Genomic DNA, 7,602 nt, shown 5'->3' on the forward strand with positions numbered 1-7,602 from the left:
TAGAAAAGTTAAAAAAATTAAGAAAGAGTAAAAATAATTGACACTAACCCCGCCGCCCTGCCATCTGGTTGCCATTCTCCATTGATGGGAAGGGAGGGGAGGGTTCGCAGGGGAGGGGGGCACATCACAGGACCTGGCCTTGGGGCGGCAGGGAGAGTAAATCCGGCCCCGGGGAGAGGTGTGTATGAGAAGCTGTACTGAGTGTGAGCGTCATATAGTGTTTCACAAGGCAGTGGTCACCACTGCAGAGCGGAGGCTTTCAAGGTCTGGAGTGGACTCCGTGGAGGCGGGGCTGGGCTCAGACAAAGTAAGACCTCCCCTGAAGAGCTGAAGTGGGTTAGTCCACCCAGCCGTGATATCATAGGAGGGTGTAGGCCAATGTCTTCATATGTCTTGGATGCTCCAACAGTGATATCTCCCTGTAACTCACTCCTGTTATATTGTGCACACTATACATTCAAAAAAGCATAAAGAAGGGATGGTGGGGGCCCCTCATAATGGGCACAGCGGGTGTACAGACCCGGGAACTCAGCACAGGGATGGGGGGGGCCCCTCATAATGGGCACAGCGGGTGTACAGACCCGGGAACTCAGCACAGGGATGGGGGGGGCCCCTCATAATGGGCACAGCGGGTGTACAGACCCGGGAACTCAGCACAGGGATGGGGGGGGCCCCTCATAATGGGCACAGCGGGTGTACAGACCCGGGAACTCAGCACAGGGATGGGGGGGGCCCCTCATAATGGGCACAGCGGGTGTACAGACCCGGGAACTCAGCACAGGGATGGGGGGGGCCCCTCATAATGGGCACAGCGGGTGTACAGACCCGGGAACTCAGCACAGGGATGGGGGGGGCCCCTCATAATGGGCACAGCGGGTGTACAGACCCGGGAACTCAGCACAGGGATGGGGGGGGCCCCTCATAATGGGCACAGCGGGTGTACAGACCCGGGAACTCAGCACAGGGATGGGGGGGGCCCCTCATAATGGGCACAGCGGGTGTACAGACCCGGGAACTCAGCACAGGGATGGGGGGGGCCCCTCATAATGGGCACAGCGGGTGTACAGACCCGGGAACTCAGCACAGGGATGGGGGGGGCCCCTCATAATGGGCACAGCGGGTGTACAGACCCGGGAACTCAGCACAGGGATGGGGGGGGCCCCTCATAATGGGCACAGCGGGTGTACAGACCCGGGAACTCAGCACAGGGATGGGGGGGGCCCCTCATAATGGGCACAGCGGGTGTACAGACCCGGGAACTCAGCACAGGGATGGGGGGGGCCCCTCATAATGGGCACAGCGGGTGTACAGACCCGGGAACTCAGCACAGGGATGGGGGGGGCCCCTCATAATGGGCACAGCGGGTGTACAGACCCGGGAACTCAGCACAGGGATGGGGGGGGCCCCTCATAATGGGCACAGCGGGTGTACAGACCCGGGAACTCAGCACAGGGATGGGGGGGGCCCCTCATAATGGGCACAGCGGGTGTACAGACCCGGGAACTCAGCACAGGGATGGGGGGGGCCCCTCATAATGGGCACAGCGGGTGTACAGACCCGGGAACTCAGCACAGGGATGGGGGGGGCCCCTCATAATGGGCACAGCGGGTGTACAGACCCGGGAACTCAGCACAGGGATGGTGGGGGCTCCTCATAATGGGCACATGTATGACGTGAACACGGCACTTGGATGTGTTATCAGGACGTTGGTCATGCGTGTAGTGCCGGCTGTGTCCATCTTGGGTGATATTTGTAATGATTGTATATGAGGAGCCCCTGTACCCGTGTCTAGCAGCTTGGGAACCATGTAATGTTCCTTGGTGGGGGAGGGGCTGAGTAGGGATCATCAGCTCTAATCTCCCGTGATCCCCTCATCCTGGTCCGCACGCAGCAATTATACAATTAGAGAGTATTAGTGGGATCTCCGCTATGGCGGCCACAACGGACGTGGCGCTGTAGTGAATATTAATACGCAATAGAGAAGACTCACAGCCGTCACCCCCGATACAATGTTTGCCTGACCTCCAGTGACAACAAATCCATTCCGGGCTGATGAATATTTTATAGTTCATGTGTTCGGGGGGCTGGAGGGGGGGGGGCAGCAGACGGACAGATAAATGGAAACACTACCCCCATCAGAGAGGTGATCAGTGCAGACTGCCCCCCTCCCCCCCACCTTCTGTTATTATGTAACATATGAAACTGATACAATTATCATCAGCAAACAATGTGATGGAAGCCGCACCGTGCGCATGCTTACACTATATTGCCAGAAGTATTGGGCCCCTCCCCCTCCAAATCATTGGATTCCGGTGTTCCTCCAATCCCCTCCGTGGCCCCCGGTGTATAGGATGAGGCTCCTCGGCATGCAGACGCTTCTACAGACATCGGTGAGAGAACGGGTAAGGCTCCGCCCCTTAGTTCCAGTGAAGGGAAGCCATCAGCACACCAAGACAATGTGGACAATTTCATGCTCCTCCCTTTGTGGAAGGAGTTTGGGGACGGCCCCTTCCTGTTCCAACATGACTGCGCACCAGTGCACAAAGCAAGGTCCATAAAGACATGGATGGGGGAGGGGGGAGAGGAACGTGACTGGCCGCACAGAGTCCTGACCTCAACCCCATAGAACACCTTTGGGAACACCTCCTCATCCATTAGAGGCGGAGACTGCGAGCCCCTCCCCCAACATCAGTACCCGACCTCACAAAGGGTCCAACATTCCCATAGACACTCCTAACCCTTGGGAACGCCTTCCCAGAAGAGGCGGAGCTGTTATAGCGGCAAAGGGCGGAGCCAACACAATTCTGAACCCTACGGACTAAGACTGGGGGGCCATTAGAGGGCGGAGCCAACCCAACACTGAACCCTACGGACTAAGACTGGGGGGCCATTAGAGGGCGGAGCCAACCCAACACTGAACCCTACGGACTAAGACTGGGGGGCCATTACAGTTCATGTGCGTGTAAAGGCGCCCCGATACTTCTGGCAATGTAGTGCGCATGTACAAAGCGGCGTATACATTTGGTCAATGATGTCATCCGGGATCCGCGGCGGCATGAACGTAGCCGGAGGTCAGAGAACCAATATGGCGGCCGGGCCAGAAACATGTTATGAGACACCAGAGATCTCCGATTGTTACCTCTCGGCTTTAAATAAACAATTATAATAATCAATAGAAAGGGTTAACTGCACGTCATGGGGCCCCATGGCAAATATGTGATGGGGGCCCCCCCATGACCTCCCTCTGAGCTCTGAGTAACGATGCCAAGATCCCAAAACTCTTCTTGTGCCTCTGAAGTCGTCTCCACACTGCGGGATATGCAGAGGATTAGAATTGTCCCCCTCTAATGATATTGTATCATCTTCACATGTTCTGTGCTGAAACAACCTACTGGGGCCCCTTCCACCCCCAGGCCCTACAGCAGTCACCTGTGCTGCTATGACTATAGTTACACCACTGGTCCCCTGGACAGCCGGTATCATAGCAGCCTCCGGTGTCAGAGCAGCCTCCGGTGTCAGAGCAGCCTCCTGTGTCAGAGCAGCCTCCGGTGTCAGAGCAGCCTCCGGTGTCAGAGCAGCCTCCGGTGTAAGTGAGGCCTCCGGTGTCAGAGCAGCCTCCGGTGTAAGTGAGGCCTCCGGTGTCAGAGCTGCCTCCGGTGTCAGAGCAGCCTCCGGTGTAAGTGAGGCCTCCGGTGTAAGTGAGGCCTCCGGTGTCATAGCAGCCTCCGGTGTCAGAGCAGCCTCCGGTGTCAGAGCTGCCTCCGGTGTCAGAGCAGCCTCCGCTGTAAGTGAGGCCTCCGGTGTCAGAGCAGCCTCCGATGTCAGCGCGATAGTCACACTCGGCTGGACTTGTTCTGTAATGTTCGAGATATTTTGCTCCTCATCCATTCAGAATTCGGATGAGCTGTGATAAGTTTTTCTCCTCCATAGACCGCCGCGGCGTCAGACTGGGAAGCCTGTAGGTGGGCGCCATCTTGTGGCGGATAACGCGATATTCCGAGCTCCTCCACCACCAGCCACCATCATCCTTCTCGGGCACCTCGGCTGGAAATTCTTTTGTCTTTTACAGGTTTTAATATCACAAATAATCCCGGGACTTCCTGTCTGTATGAGCCATTTCCTGTCGTGTCACCGTATACAACAATGACATCATCCTTCAGCAAAGCCCCGACTTTCATCATTGGAATGTATTTTGGGGGGTTTTTGATGGTAAGGGGGGAAGTTAGAATCCCGGGTTTCTATTTCTACGTCCCCGCTGGGGAGATTCACCGCCTCCGTTTCCCTCGGTGTCACCACAATAGACTCGGGAAAGCCGCATTTTTGAGAACAGGATGTGAGTGGAATGTGACAACGGCTAACCGGTTCTGGGGGCGGAGGTCTGAGAGAGAGAGGATCTCCCCTCACTTCCTGTTAAAGGACATTATAAGGATATTTCATAGAGAACGTTTTCCAGACATCATTCCGGGCTGCACAAAGAAATGTCGGCGGGATGATCGATGATGGCGCGCGCCTTTCCAATGCAGCGGCGGAACAAGTGCCGTAGCGACCCAGGCGGCCGCTATGGGGCCCGGGGCACGGGGTCTGCCAAATGCAAATAGTCAGGACTCCCGAGGACAATGAGGTGGACATTGCCCACCAGCCTGTCCACATACAAATGAAGGGTATAGAGCTGGAGTTGTAGTTGGATAGACTCAGGAGCTGGTGGTGTGAAGGAATATGGATCATATCATGAAAATTTCCTTTTCTATGTTTTGAATTGTTTTGAATTTGTTTCATTTGCTTCCTAGCTTTGTGACTTTCCTTACTCAGCTTCTAGCGTTGCTATGCGTAACCAAGAGAGATATCCTGTATCCGGGAGCGCGCCGAGGACGCATGAAAGGAATGCCGAGGGAGGACGCTACAGGCAGAAGATATCTCTGACTAACCAATTAGCGAGAGACACAAAACTTTAACTACCCGTGTTTCCCCGAAAATAGGACAATGTCTTATATTTTTTTTGGCTCAAAAAAACGCACTAGGTCTTATTTTCGGGGTAGGTCTTATTTTTTTAATGTATAACAATCCAAAGTTAACCCAAATTCAGATTTAAATCATCCAAAATGGCAGAGTTAAGAATAGGGTGATCAGGGCAATCAGGTGGCGCCGTACCTTTCCAAGAGCAATTTGGTAACCAATCGCTGGCCAAAATGAGTGAAGCGCGCTTTCACTATGGATTCCTCACAGGCGGAGCGCATTTGGTATCACTCCGCCTGTGACAGGAGCCGGCGCTATAGAGGGGACATCGGGTTATGTGGCTCTGCTCCCTCCGCTGCCGCCTCGTTTCCTCTAGCGCCGGCTTCATTGGCACCGCTGATTCTCTCCCGCGGCTCTTCAAGTTCCCCCTTATGCCGCCACCGGCCCCGGGCACGGTCACAACCAGGTCTTATTTTCGGGGTAAGTCTTATATTTTAGCAATTCCCAAAAAAATTACCAGGTCTTATTTTCAGGGGAAACAGGGTAACAGCCCCTCTAGTTTGCCCAATAGTACAAGACATTTAGAGGTAACAGAGGTGGGCATATGTGTGACGAGCACTCTCCTGTTATCTGTGTATAAAGGAGAGAGACCGCCCTGAATAAAGTAGACGCGTCATAAACCTTAATCCTGTGTTTGTGATTTCTCTCCGGTGCACCGAACACGACATAACTAGGAACAGCAGCAGACATCTTGTGTGAACCCAGTTGTGGTTCAGATCCATTTCAGTGTCATAGACTTGGTCCAAACTTCCAGGGTTTTGCATATGTCTATAATACCAGCTGGGCACCCAGGGCATAGAGGGACTTAAAAACAGATTCCAGTCATTTGTTTATCGGATCCTTGAATACCAGGCTGACCTCTACATGGATGGTCAGGGTTTTGTTGAGACAAGAAATGGGAAAGTCCACAATGGGAACAGACCATCTCTTAGTAAATGCCTCCTTCATAGGGTATTTTTGTGGGGGGGGAAACCATTTATCAGGATCCGGCCCAGTCCCCATACAGAACCAGTTGCAGTAAAGAATGCGCTTGGAAGATTTTAGTGAGTTGAAGACTTTTAGGTGAATTTAGACAATTGAGCTTTGCACATTCAGACACAGAAGCCCACCCCTTCTTCACCCACCATTGCATACCTCACCCCCTCGCGTTTGTATCCCCATCTGCCTACTTGGTTGAAACGCCACGCCACCCTGAAAAAGAGGGACCACTACCACCACCACTCCACCCCGTCCGCTTCACTGCAACCCGACGATTACAAGCGAATACTCACCCAGCCTCAGGTGAGTACAACACTTACGCTTACACCCCACTCTACCACATTTATTGCGCCAGGTAGTGGCGCTTCCGTCTCCAATTTTTTGTTTCCCTACAGCACACGTGTTGGACACCCCGGTCCAGACAGAACGGAAGCCGCACACCTACGCTACCCCCCCGCGTACTTATACCTACCACACCACAAGCGTTAACCGGTGTACCCACCAAGTACTGCCTCCCTCCTCCGCATTTTCCCCGTACCTCTGACAAGCGCCACACAAGGGGTAAAACTCTCAATTTTTCATGTTTGCACATTCAGACACAGACTGCTCTATGTCTAAACAAGTAGGCCCTGTGTCACTGAGAACCAAAACGGTCTCATTAAACCTAGGAGTGATGTCAGCAGACCAAGCTTCCCGAGGATTGAGATCCTCCATAAGGGAGAGATTGCAGTCCTCATCCTCCTCAGCAGAATGTGCAGACATGGCTGCCTCAGAAACAGACTCTGGAGGACCGTATACTTGCAACCCTCAGCTATCGTGATAAAACCTTTAGCCATATAGTCTGTAATGGCAGCAGAAGGAACTACACCTGGAGGGACTAAGGGAGACTCCAAGGAGCACATAGGACTCAAGTAGGGAACAGCTGTCCATAGTTACATAGTATTTGGGGTTGAATAAAGACATACGTCCATCAAGTCCAACCCATATAGGTCCGCGCATCATCTCATTCTTAGGGGTTCTGGTACCCCCGGATATTACGGTCCCTCAAGAAATTGTCCAAACGTTTCTTGAACAAATCTACACTCTTGGCTGAGATGACGGCCGGTGGCAGAGAGTTCCAGACCTTAACCGCTCTTACAGTAAAGAACCCTCTTCTCCCATTGTGCTGGAATTTTTTCTCCACCAACTTTAGGTGGCGGCCTCTAGTCTTTGTAATGGAGTTAATCTCAAACAGTTTGTTGCCAATGTTGCTGTCTGTTAGGATCCAGAGCGCCTCCAGGTGGCGCTGGAGCTGAGCCCTGCAGCTCCAGTGCTCACCTGCGGGTGTCTCCCAGCTGCCAGGAATCGGCCCATTAGGTGTTGCTCCTGGGAGGGTATTTAAACCCTCCCTGCAGTCTGGACCTTGGCTCAGGATTTCGTTGCCTTCCCCTGTTGTCTGAGTCCTCTGGCCTGAACCCTGAGACCTGTATGCTATCTTGTACCCTGAGCCCTGTTTCCTGTGTTGTTACACCCGTTGTATGTTCTAGGTGTTGGGGGTTACATTATTGGTTTATGCCTGTTGTGGATTGTTTCTGTTAGCTTGCTAAGTTTATTAAAATATTGATATATACC

This window comes from Nanorana parkeri, unplaced genomic scaffold (genome assembly GCF_000935625.1).
Source record: "Nanorana parkeri isolate BGI_ZX_2015 unplaced genomic scaffold, ASM93562v1 scaffold2974, whole genome shotgun sequence".
In the NCBI taxonomy this organism is placed as follows: Eukaryota; Metazoa; Chordata; class Amphibia; order Anura; family Dicroglossidae; genus Nanorana; species Nanorana parkeri.